This window comes from Saimiri boliviensis, chromosome 10 (assembly GCF_048565385.1).
Source record: "Saimiri boliviensis isolate mSaiBol1 chromosome 10, mSaiBol1.pri, whole genome shotgun sequence".
Classification (NCBI taxonomy): Eukaryota; Metazoa; Chordata; class Mammalia; order Primates; family Cebidae; genus Saimiri; species Saimiri boliviensis.
Genome location: NC_133458.1, coordinates 67,559,016 through 67,572,463, shown reverse-complemented (window position 1 = coordinate 67,572,463; position 13,448 = coordinate 67,559,016). Strand labels below are relative to the sequence as shown.

The 13,448-nt window shown below is 38.6% G+C and overlaps 1 protein-coding gene across 9 annotated transcripts in view; it reads left to right on the top strand.

Annotated features, from left to right (window-relative positions):
- The window catches only part of MTERF1 (mitochondrial transcription termination factor 1), a 491,946-nt gene that overhangs the window by 399,131 nt on the left and 79,367 nt on the right, over nucleotides 1–13,448 (top strand). For 8 of the 9 annotated variants that reach the window (XR_012512108.1, XR_012512106.1, XR_012512107.1 and 5 more), the window contains 2 exons: nucleotides 4,487–4,890; nucleotides 9,437–9,567. The gene's annotated coding sequence lies outside the window, so the exon portion shown is untranslated. The remainder of the gene's footprint in view (nucleotides 1–4,486; nucleotides 4,891–9,436; nucleotides 9,568–13,448) is intronic. The other variant, XR_012512102.1, reaches the window with a different exon arrangement.

Below are 13,448 nucleotides of genomic sequence, written 5' to 3'. Positions count from 1 at the left end.
GATTCTGCTCAGAACTGTGGAGTATTCCAAAGTCAGGGAAGTGGGTCAAGCTCAGAGTTGGGATTGAGGGGGCTGTGGGTTACATTTAGTGATCCAGAAAAAGACACCTCAATAGATGTCCCAAAGCTTGGGATCAGGAGAGGATGTAGGAGACCAGGGGAAAGAGCTGGAAAAGATAGGGATCGGGAAAACTATAGTCAAGAAAGGAGCAGAACTTGGCCAGTAAGTACAGGCCGTGTACATTACCCAGATCAGCTGTCATCTGAGGCTCTTGGTGAGCCTGCTGCATTGCAGTGTGGGAGGGGCTCCTGGGCTGGTAGGCTAAGAATAGGTGAACTGTCCTAGAACCCTGAACACTCCACACCTGGTTTTTAGAACTCGAATGGTGATCCTGGATCAGTGAACATGGGCTTCTAGACAAGACAAAGAGAAGAACTTGCCTTTCATTTCTTCATGAGTGTGTTGGGGAGAGTGTGAAGGGAGAGGAAAATGGAGTGAGCTATTGGTGCCTAAGATGACTCAGTAATTTCAAAGCACAGGCTTACAGTCCCAGATCTTTTCTGCCAACCTTCAAAAATAAACATTTTTTTATTTCTCAAGAGGAAAAGACAATGAAAGTGGCATATCCAGTGGTTTTTCTAAATTAATTCACTACTTGGAAACTAATGACTCTCTCTCTCTGATTAATTCTTCTGACTAATTCTCTATGGCTTAATTTCTTCTATGCAAATCTGCCCATCAAGCTACTGTGAAATCCAACTAGAATGTAATATAACACAGAATTGTGGGAGGAGGAGGAAGATTGCAGTTAACTGTTTAGTAGAAGTGGCTATTACTCAGAAAATAATGATAAGGCTTAGAAGGAATCATTTTTGGGAAAAAAAAAGGGTAAATCCCTCAAGGATTAGCAAGAAATAAGCTGTCCCTCTACCTTGTTGTGGAATAAAATTCTGGCTTGGGACATTCAAGGACTCAACTGAAGGCATTTCTTCCTCTGTGTGCTTAGAATCTCTCTCCTCAGTCAACAGAGGCTGCTACCCAGCACTGACAGTATCTCCAGCACCTCCAGGTGGCACCCTCCTCTGGGACCCCAGGATTCTGTAAGCCAGATGGTAGGACTACCTCAGCATCTGTTTACCAGATTTCTCTAGGGGAAAAGTAGCTTCCAATTTCCCTGTCTTTTGCTTTGCTTCTCATGGCACCAGAGCCCAGGGAGGAAATGAAACTTTCTAACCATGTTTGACTCTGAAATTTTTAGGCTTCTTCAAATGTGTGAACAGAATGAGAAACTCCATTTGTTTATTTGATTAACATCCCCAACTAAATTGTGCCTTGTTAATTTCCCTGTTGATAATGCTACACTTGGCAGACACACCTTTTTCCTTTCCTTCCCAGCTCTGTTCTTTTTCTTCTTTTCTTTGTGGAAAGGGTATGTACTGGCTTTGTGAAATCCCTGTAGCAAGTTGTGAATGATGTATGAAGTGAAAAGTCTTTACTCAGGGCACAGTAGGAATATAGAAAGTGCTGTGCATTCACTGCTGGGCTGAGTTTTTGACTGTGTGCTGTAGGCATAGATATCCTGTATTCATTCTACACTGCCTCAAAATCCCAGGAGCTCTAGATCTGGTGGCAAGGGGCACAGTCCTGCAGAAAGGCAGAGAGATGAATTTATTGAGCTCCAAAAATCCTTCTTGGTACTGTGATTCTGCATTCTCTACAGGTAGGGATTTTTTCCTGTAATGTTAACAAAGGGATGAGAATAGGAATTCAAAGTCTAAGTTCAAGGTGCAGAAAATTAACCCACTCCCTGCCCTGTGATATGGGAAGGTGGAGGTAGGAGACAGGTGATTGTCAGCGCTCTGCAGGGTAATCTCACTTACAGAGAATATGTCTCTTCACCCTGCTTCAGTGAGTATATTGTTATGCCCCAAGAAGCCAGGAGAAAAGAACTGTTCTTGTGATTTATGCAGTATTTTCCTTTCAAGGAATCCAGAACTCTCTAATAGTCATCACAGTTTTTTTTGTGAGAAGTGTGTCATATTGGTGCATGACCTAAAATTCTCTCATGTTTAAAAATTAGATGCTCAATTATCCAACAAGTTCTTTATACAATCAATTTGACATTGTCCAATGTCAAATTAGCTGATTTATGGATTAACTGTGGTTCAGCTGCAACTGAGATGTGGGACACACCCCCACGGAAGAGGAGAACTGAATAATTAGGCAGTGGCTAATTATTGCCTATTGTAACTTCCACAGAAGATGAACAGAGAGGGTATGCAGGGCTGCTCTGATTGCAAAGAAGCCATGGAAGCAGAGGGAATAGAACCCCCCCACTTAGCCTCATCCTCAGTTCTCCCAACAGGAAGCCCAGGAACTTCAAGCCTTGAATCTTCTGAGTATAGGAGAATAGCTAAGCAACTATTTTCTAAGTGTTCAGCCATATTCAGGGGCAAGCACATTACAGATCCTGGCATTTTGCAGCCACACTATTTCAATGCTGAGCGGTTGAGCAGTAACTCTGGTTTCATTTGTATCCTTGATTTTTGTTTTCTGTGACTACTGCCTTCCCATTCCTAACCCCAACCTCACTTACCTAGTCCAGTGACAATTGAGTATGCTACCTTAGTCTCAGAAGATGGGGACATTATTATACAAGCTAATAGGCCAACTTCCAAATATCATCACTGACTTCCCAAAATTACCCATTTCTTAGGCTCTTTGGGCATTTATAATTAGGTTTTAGACATTTCATTCAAAGTCAGACTATCTTTTATATACGTGACTTTAAAAAGAACAAACCCATGGCCTGTCATAGTATCAGTCTTCTACTTGAATTACCACATTCTGCATTCTCATTGACAACTTGGAGTATAATGAACCTAGAGATGACCAATGAGTAAGCAGGAGGCATTAAATAACAATGAATTAAAGACAATTTGGGAGGCTGAGATGGAGGATCATTTGAGGCTAGGAATTAGAAACCAGCCTGGGCAACATAGCGAGACTGTGCTAAGAATATAAAAATACTGGCTGGGCGTGGTGGCTTGTGCCTGTAGTCCTGGCTAAAATCAGGAGGCTGAGGCAGGAGGATTGCTTGAGCTCAGGAGTTTGAGGTTGCAGTGATTTATGATCATACCCCTGCACTCCAGCCTGGGTGACAGACTGAGGCCCTGTCTCAAAAATTAATAAATTAAATTATGGATCCATTTATCCTGAAGAGAAGAAAGCAGAGACATAACCCTGGTTTTTAAGCACAAGAAAAGAGATCCCAGACAGAATGGGGAGCAGTTGGGTTGAGATTAGTCTGGAAAAAAGGGAATAAGCTCAATGTATAACTGGGGGATTTATGTAAGAATCTTTATAAATAATATACCCAACTCTCACTAGCCCTTGCTTTTGATATGAAGAGTTTTTATTTTATTGCGTAGATCAATTATTTCAGGATTCTAAAGTAATAGAAAAGTATAAACAGGAAAATACATTGCAGAATACTTGAGGTGTAATCTTCAGATTGTTAAGGAATATTATTGTTTCTTGTTGGCTACAGATTAGACCAAGGAGCAAATATTATTTTTAGCTCCAGTTTGGGTCAGTGAGTCTATTTTGGGAAAATGTGTTCTCTCCATTCATGCATGGTTTTCTGTGTAGGGATAAAATGATATTATTGCATTTCAAGTTTCCATCTCATCCTTTTGGTTGTCCCTAGGCCATTTACCAATATCTTCTTTCCAAATGAAACCTGGTGCCTGCAGGCTTTTGCACATCTCTAGAGTTATTTCATGTTTTCTCCTTGTACCTTTTCTGATGACTAGTAGATGTTCATGTATCCATCCATAGCCTGGCCACATCCCAACTATCAAATACGTAAATCAAAATGGTAAGAAGGAAGAGGGGATAATAGTAGAGCAGCCTACTACATAAGTTAAAAAAATCTGTTTTATCTCTAAGGGAAGAGCCAACCTTAGGCCTCCTGTATGCCTAGGAATATCTTTTCCTACTGAGACTTTTCTCTTATTTTAAGTAGTCTGAAAATAACTGGTCCAAGGAATAAAATGAAACCTCTCTGTATCAAAAGCAAGAGCCTAAGCAAAGGTGGTAACAAACCCTGAGATACTTAGGCTTGTCTGAACTTAAATTCAGCAGGGTTCTGTGACTCAGCGTATCATAAAAATCTGAATTTGATTTTTGAAAAATGCTCTGTGCTCTGGATGCATTAGGAACGTATTAAAGTGTTGAAGTACAAAACATTTTTTTCTCTCTTAGAGAAGATCAAATAGAATCCCCAATGCAAATGTACTGCATTCTTCACCACTAGATCATTTCCAACAACTGGACAAATGCTGGAAGATGCAACTGAAAGCTTGCAAGCTTAGGAAGAGTCATATCTTGATTACAAGGCTAGGCCTGTCAGTAATGCAGTAGTGTGAGCTCAGCAATGGCCCATTGCATTGTAAAATTCAATGAATTTTACATTTATTTCCAGCCTCCTTCTGAAGACAGTCAGTGCCTCCAACGAACATTACTGGATGGAAGCATAATCTATCCACACCTCAGCAATAAGAGATTGTGCCAGTCCGTGACACGCAAAGTTGCAGAGTGCTCCTCCAAGCATAGCACCAGCCCTCAGTGATTCCTTATAGATATTTACTTTCACACATGGCATATAGAACATTAAAAGGGTTTTGAAAAATCCCTCAGTTTTCAACTTCTGAAGGATTATTAACTTCAAAGTCTGAAGAAATGTCGCCCTTCTATCTTTGGAAATGCCAGGAGCCTTTGCATATTCTTACCACAGGACCAAGCAACCCCCAGCAGAGAAGAACGATTACTGCCTCGGTGGCAAGAGGATGGCTTTTGATCTCTTAACATATTGGAAATTACTTAAAGGTAAGCCATCTGCTAGCTGAGGAACAAAAACAGATTACATCACACCCTGCTAGAAAGATTGTGTTAAATCCTGTATATCAAGGCTTTTAATAATTCTATATTAAGTCAGCTAATAGGATTAGGTACACATTTTCTTTAGGCTTATTTCCTCAACTATTAAAAAAAACTTTTTTTGTGTGTTTGACGATCTGCAAAATTCAAGAGTATTCCACTGTGAATAAAAAGAGTTCCTTCAAGAGGAGGCATTTCTTCAGATCACCACTGCTCTCCAAAGAGATGTACAGCAGAAGTGCCTTTCTAAGTAGTTTGTGGAAGAGGCAAGACAGGAGCTTCTATCATTGCTAATGCGAAATATTACCTGGGTATTACAAACCTGCATACTACAGCTTCCTATCTTCACTGTTCTTCTTTGGCAGGTCAAGGATGGAATTCAGACAGGTGGGGGATGAACAGGATGTCTGATCTGATTCCCTCAGTAATGGTGATTAATGATAATCATGGTGGTAGTCCACCACAAGGTTGGTGTGGCACAAATATTGGGATAATCAAAGAATAAGCCTTGATTAATTAGAGCTTAAAGCATCTGCAAGACTGGACAGTCCCAGCCTTGAGAAAGCTTGCATTCTAAGATTGCTGCAATACAAAATATACATTCTAAAATTACACCATGCCCAAACCAAGCATACTGTCCTCTATGTCTGTGGTAACCTTCAGGTCAAGGGAATATTAGAATATATTCACTTCATGACGTGCAGAAATAAAGTTAATTCTTTGCCCCTTCTTTATTCTTTGCTACTTCTTAACAATAATTTTAGTATTATTCTACAATTTCAAATAATTTAAAATACACATTACACAAATTAACTTCCACTTATGCTTCTAAGTATTTTAAAGATGCTCATTTATCTGTGTACTATACATCACTCTGGGACACTGAGAGTTGAATAAAGTTATAGCAGTGATAGCAACAAACACCTTTATCTCTCAATGGTCCTTGAACTAGTTCTTTAAAAGGTAAAAAAAAAAAAGAAAGAAAAGAAACAAATCTCCATTCTCCTGAGAGAGGGTAATTATTTATCTTGATGACAATAGAGGGTTACAAATAACTGTTGAGAAGCAAATAAAATGCAGGATTCAACATATTTAGAAACCAGCACAAAGTGTTGTGTATTAAAGCCCCTTGAGAAATATTTGTTGAATAGCATTTCTAAGAGATTGTTAGAAATGGTTGCCATGATTTTGACTTAATTGTTGAATGATACAGAATAAAATGAACTAAAGTTTGCCATGGCACAAATGAGAAAAGGAAACTGTAAAGCCAGTAGCCTAAATGTTTAGTTGTTTGATATTGTACATTGGTGCAATTGGTTCAAGCTTTCTTTGTGTGCTTTTTACAAACATAGGACAAGGAATTAATAATAAATCTCATACTAACTACCATACTTAGAGATAGTTGAGTTATTAGCACTTGAAAAAGTTTGTCTCTAATCCTCAGTGTTTTTGAGAGGTAGATATTATCACTTCCTGTTTACTGGTGAGAAAACTGGAATTCAAGTTGGTTAAAAGAAACTTGAATTCCAGCAAGTGGAAGAGTGAAGATTCATAGAAAGGTCTGATGCCAAAGTCCATTCTCTTTCTGCCACACCTGACTGCCTCCAATTTGAAAGGGGCCAGGAGTTCTTGCTCTTCACCCGGTGACTTGGCTTACCTTGTGACTTGGCTTAGCTTTCTTTGTCTCATATCTTTAAATGAACTGACGAAACAACATCGTTTCCTTTGAGATACTCAGAATTCAGTTAAGGGGTCTCACATTCTGCTCCTGCAGGCCAGTTACCACTGTGTTTCTCCAGGATATTGATGTTCTTTCCTTTTATTAGTTTGAGGCAGTCAAAACAAAATACTTGAAAGTCTTTTCCCAGGCCACAGAATTTCTCTTTCATTAGCCACAAACTTTAGGTTCTTAACTTAATATTTTTCTGTCATGTTTTAAAATTCCCCACTGTTGATTACCTTACTTGCTTGCCATCTAATCCGAGTGAAGGACAACATAAATGTCCAAACAAACAGCAAAGCAGCAGTAAGAGAAAATCTCAGAAATGTGATTTGAAATATCTCATGCATTACCAATTATTGAAATTAGAAGACTTATAAGTAATAATAGAATCATATTATCTACTGGTTGAATTAGAATTAGGTAAGAGGAAATTAACTATTTAATAGTGCTCAAATAAATATTGTCAAACACATGTGTTAGTATTTGCATTAAAGTAATACTAACTGCTGTAATAACTCCCCAAATTTCAGTGTCTTAACTTGATTTCTTCCTCATGTAATTGTTCAATTTGGAATTCTAAGAATGGTGGCCTTCCAAGTAGCCACTCAGCATCACAGGTTCTTTATATGTATGGCCCTGGTATCTTTAACATGTGTTTTTAGGGTCACTAGGCTCATCTGCATTAAGACGGAGACCAGGGAAGAAGCATGGAGAAAAGCTTCATGGACACTGTCCATGGACCAGGGGAAGACATGGTGCTTATTATCTTCACTGACTTCCCATTGGCAAAAAAAACCTCAGTCATATGGCCACATCCAACTGCAAGGGAGGCTGGGAAATGTATTCTTATCATGTGCCCAGAAAGAAGAGGAAATAGGCTTGATAATAAACTGGCAGTTTCTGCCGTGGTGTTCTATGACAGTCTATAAAAAGAACCTAGACTTCCAGGTGCTTTCAGCTGAGAGTTACATAGAATCAAAATGCAGATCTATAAACTTTATTCAGATTAAAATACCTGCCCTAGCCCACCATTTGTATTGGACTGCTAAAAATTAGAGTAGTTACCACAAGCACAACGGCATTCTGATGTAATGAGTACTACTAATATCAAAACTCCTTCTAGCTATATCATTAACTCCAGCACCTGGCACAACTCTAACACCTAGAATACACTCAGCAAATGTATGTCCAATGAATGAATGGCCTTCTAGGATTGACCATACATTTTTCCATCAATTGATAAAGATTGTGGCTCACATATTACAGTTAATCAACTCTTATTTTTGTTGCTGTTGTTGTTGATTCAGCCATGCTCTATGGCAATGGCCCAAATCTTGTTTCTTCACCACTCCAAGCATGCCTGTTAACTCCGCTCTGTAATATATCTTGGGTAAACTGTAAGATTTTTACTGAAGGCTGACCATGCTTCTCTAGACTTCAGGGAGAGAATCAGCAGCCACATTGTATAATGGACAGAACAGTGAGGAATGTAGGTTAATTTTATTATTTCAGCCTTTGTCTTAGGCAAGTAACGTATTTCTTCTGAGCTTTCCTCATGTAGAAAGTCTGAACAATAACCCTTGCCTTGCAGAGTTGTAAGTACAGCAATTTAAAAAACCCAGAATAAAGTAGGCACCGAATTAATGGTAGTCACTGTCGTCATCATTTATAATAATGATTGATTGTTTGGAATGTTAGCATTCATAATAAAAATTATAAACATCACTCAGCTTTGTTTCCTGTTCGATATGTTAAATCAGAAAGCCCTAATATCCAGAAGCAACACCATGACAGGATTGTAAGTAGGGCACAGGTTTTTTCAGCCTCCTGCTGTCAGCTGAGTCCCTATTGAGCAGATATTTCCCTAGGGACAGATGACCATGCATCAGAGGCTGTATCCGCTAATAGCTAGAGCTGTCACTATTTGCATTGGATTGAGTCAATCTACCTTAAGCTTTCACAAGGGTAAACAGCCAGTAACCAATGAAGTTCTTATGACTCTTTGCCCCACAGAGACTTATTAAAGGATCTTATCTATTTCAATACCTGCCAGCAGGTATAGATTATTAGAATATGTGTGCTGAGAATCTACTGCTTTCTTGAATAGCAACCTTGACTCTGAAATAACATATTTTCATGTCAAAATAGCAGAAACATTTCTCTCTTCACTGATGCATAACATTCTAAAAGACAGGAATGGCCTTCAGCTAATACAGATCAATTTCCATTTAGCTTCAGTCACCATTTAATTACTGTTGACCCCTTTAACCTTTCTCACTTCCTTTATGGATTATATTTCTTTCTACTCTATTGCCATTTAGTTTATTTGGTGACATAAGCAAACTTTATATAATAAAGTTTTGTATTTTTCTTCTTTCATGCCTCTTATTGTGTTGAATTTATTTTAAAACAAATTATTTTATTTTCTGAAATAGAAAATATTTTAATGAGCTGACTTTATACTTTATCTTTGTATTTACTTCTTAACTCTTGAGTTTTAAAAAGGAGAATACTTCAATTTCTTCTATCACCCATTTCAGAATGATAGAATCCTAAGTAGGTTCCTGGAAAATAGTCTATTGTTCCCTTCAACTTTCCTACAGTATTTACCTGTTAAATAATACACTGTATACTGAATTATATATTAAAAAGAAAAACAAAATCTTAAAGTGAAAACCAACCACTAATAATGCAAAGGGGATTATGTCAGAGTGACATAAGAGGAGGCACTGTCTTCTTTCTAAGCATTCATCTTTATTATTGCTGACCTAGGCCGTGAGAGGACAGAGACTGAATTTTGGAGTTAGACATTTCCTGTTTCCAAAGCTGGCTGTACTGCACGCAAACTGGATGTCCTCTGGAAAGTCCTTGGACTCATCTGATCCTGTCTCCTTATCTGAAAGGTAGAAATAATTATTCCACTCTCAAGACTGTTGTGAAGATTAAGTGAAATGAAATATGTAAAATGTCTGGTATATGTGTTCTCTCTGTGCAATAGGTACATTTGAACCTACGAGTGTTACAGCAGCCTGAGCCTGGGTTTTCTTGAAAGTAGAGCCCAGTGCTAAGGCTTCTGTATTACTATTTTGTTAGGGGTGCAATTTCAGGGAAATTCAGGGAGGGACAAGGAGCGTGAAGCAGGGAGAAGGAGGAGGAGCCAATATGAGTGTGCATAATCAAGAGAGATGCCAGTAAGTGCATCTCATTGATACGGGACATGCTCCTTGTCCGCATTGTATAGCAGCAGCTGTCACTCCCCATAGCAGTCAGGGTTGATTACCATTGCCAATATAGTAATTTATTTATTTGCCTTTGGTCCACTACTGCAAGAAGCCTAAATGTGGTAGTTGAAGCTTCAAGTTTGGTGGAGCCCTTTCTGTGCACCCAGTGAAGCAACTCTTTCCCTTCTCAGCCCTGCAGTGGAAACCAGACCTTAGAGTGTGGGGACAAAAAGCACACATTTTGCAAGCGAGTTGTTGTCTCTACAATGTGAGAGTAAGCTGTTTTGATCCTTCCTCCATATGAGCATGGAGAAAGACCCGTCTGCCAGGTCATCACATACCTAGTACCAGAGGCCTGCTAATCCACTTGCAGTAAAGAGAGCACATCTGGCACAGCAGATACCATTGGTGTTAACATCTGGTTATGTTTATGATAATTCACCATCATCCACCATGAGCTCTCAGGATTTTCCAGGGCTAGGTATGCCTGGAAATGAGCATACAGAAAAACTGAAATAAGGATATAATGGAAAACATCACCCTTGTATTCTTCAGGTGTTTGATTGTGTTACTAATCTCTGCAATTCTTCCTGGAATGCAGTGTTACTTCTGATTTATGGTCTTAGATGGGGATAGAGACAGTTTCAGGGACTTCAGCTTAGCCCTTCCCTCATAATATCTCTTATACTACAAATCTGGGAAGGAGTGTAAGGGCCCTATCATCTGACAAGTATGTTTAAGTCAGTTACACACACTCAGGATGTGGGCAATAACCTCAGGATGGGTCTGTGAACACTTTGATACACTGTGAAACAAACTTGACCTAAAATTCCATTATCGCTATGTCCAGATGGGCTCCCACTCTAACCAATGCTATCTTTGATAGCATTTCAATTCATTTGGTATAATTTCAACCCCAACTCCTTATCTAACAGCCTTTGAAAAGTCTGGGTTTTCCCTTTCCAACAGTGCAAAATTACTCTGCTGCAAATACATTTGGGGAAAAAAATCAAAGGAATATTTACTATATATACTGGTAGTGGCATTGAAGGGTCCTTCCTCAAGGGATCCTGGCTTCCTCATCAATCACTAAACTCTGGATCTAGAACTGATTTATATCTGGAAAAGGATGATGGGAAGGTGATTTTCTACCGTAGCAGATGATGTAAACAGTCTCTTCACCAAGCCTTAACACACGTCTCAAGAGACCCTAGAATGAGATCCAGGGGTTGGTTCTTTGTAGGGCATCAAATTCTGATCATGGCTAGTTTCCTCCGTGTTAGTAAACTTTCCTTTGTCCAGCCTCATATACTGATGTCCTCACCCCAGTCTAAGACCCTCAAGCTTTAGTTCCACATATATAGCCCTCTACTCTTACCAGATCATTTGAACTGGTTTCTGCAATTCTTTTGGCAGATAACCTATTTCCTCCAGGAATAGTGCTTGGGCTGGGCTGAGACTTCTTCTTGGTCAGCAGTCTAGAGGGAATGAGGAATTCTGGAGGCAGATCTCAAAGAGACAATTATCTTATGAATAGTTTCCAAGCAGGTAGCCACTGCTCTCCTCCAGGAAGAAGGGGCCTAGGAGGAGGCTTTACTGGAATCTGGTAGTTCAAGATTATCAGCTGGTTCATCAAAATGTTCCCATCTACTCTTTTCCTATTGAGGTCCTGACTTGGATATAGGAGATCTGTTGAACATGTATATTCACTCTCCTTTGTGGTTCTACAATTTTACAATTAAATCCTGGGCTTGATTTTTAGCATGATCTTCTCTGTGGTTCCATGAAATGGATTGGATCATAATCCTGAAAAACACAATCCCAAAATAAATGTCATAATCTCAAATTCTGAAATCTCTAAAGATCAAAATCCCTAACATCTAAAATCTTAAAAATTACAATCCCATAATTTTACAACATTAAAATTCTGAATGTTAAAGTCCCGAAAGCCAGATTCTAGGGAAAGGATTAAAGCATTTTTGACTGTATACAGGATAGTTACATCATGTTAGTTGGATCATGTTGGGCAGAACTATTACCTTAGTGTCTTTATTTGCATTTACGGAAAAATTCACACAAGTGGATTGGTCACATGATATGGCAACAATGAAAACTTCAGTTTAAAAATGTGTCACTTTCCTGCATTGGCATTCGTATCATCTGTGACCTTCGAGGAACTTTTAATAATTTAAAGCCACATTTGCCTGCAGATGCTAGGGAAGTTACTGATTAAAAATAATTATCTGCATGGTAGGATAAAAAGACACTTAAGCAACAATGTTGCTGTTTGATAACGAGTATTGTTTTCACCAAATTTGAGATCTGAATATGAGTGCATTCAGAATGGAATTTGGGCCAAGGCAACAGAGAAGAATAACATGGAAAATGGGAAAATTTAACAGGGAATGTTCATGTTGATGTACAGTGAATCATATAAACGAATTTCCAAAATAGCAGGTCCACATAGAAAAAGAATATAAACATTTCTCTAAGGAGAGCCATGCCCTAAAATAAAAGTTTTTTAAAAAGCAGCTATTCCTCATAAAGTCAGACACGAGACTTTAAAATACAGTTCATGATCATGAAAGTTGCTAAGCTCTTATGGAGTATCTCTGTGCAATTGCCCATAATCTATTCCTGCAGTGCAGTTTTTTATATTTCAAAATTTTCTAGTTTGGGGGGAGTTGTTTTCTTTTCAGATTTTTAAATCATTTTAAATTATCAGTATTTTTTTCACAATCAGCATTTTTTAAACAATTCTCTATGCTACATATTTCATCTTCTCATCATTTTCAATACTGGAGGTATAAATTGTGTAGAGACTTTAGAGTTCTAATTCATTTTATGCATTTTTTGGCAAATGTAACTCCATGAAAGTGCATTGTCACAATGCTGACTTTGTGTGAAAGCCTTGTGTGTGTACATAAAAAAATTGAACTTCCTCAATTAATAAAGAGATATTCTTTTTGTATATCTATGCTTGTGAAAAGTAAAAGCATTTGCCACTTGCACCACAACACAATTAACCACAGGTAAAAGTCTTAGTTATAATAATGCTAGTACATGCTAGGTATTATCACAACTACACCTTCTGCCAGCAATGGGACCTTTATAACTCAGATCGAAAATACCTTCTTGATGGGCTGCTTTCTGGAGTGACTCAGCATTAAGTTGTCTTAGTCTTGGCTCCCCAGAAAGCAGAGCCTGAACCAGAGATTTACATTTTACTACCTTATTAGGGCATGTAACTCAAAATGAGGACTATGGATTACAAAAGCAGCAAAGGGTGAAAGAAAATGTAAGAATGCTGATCAAGCTGGTTGTTGCTAAGTTCAACTATTGCTTGATGTCGCAAGACTGTTCTTTGAGAAGACCTGTAACAGCTTCTCAGGGCAGTATTTCTAGTGGGAAAAAGGGAAAATAAATTAATCCACAGACTCCTGCCTCCCATGAATCAAAGTTTCATCTCATGAGGATGCTAACCTCCTTGCACATTGAGGTATTTGCATGAGTATGTAACAGAGTCCTGTGGTGCTCTAAACTTCTGTATTACCATAGAAACC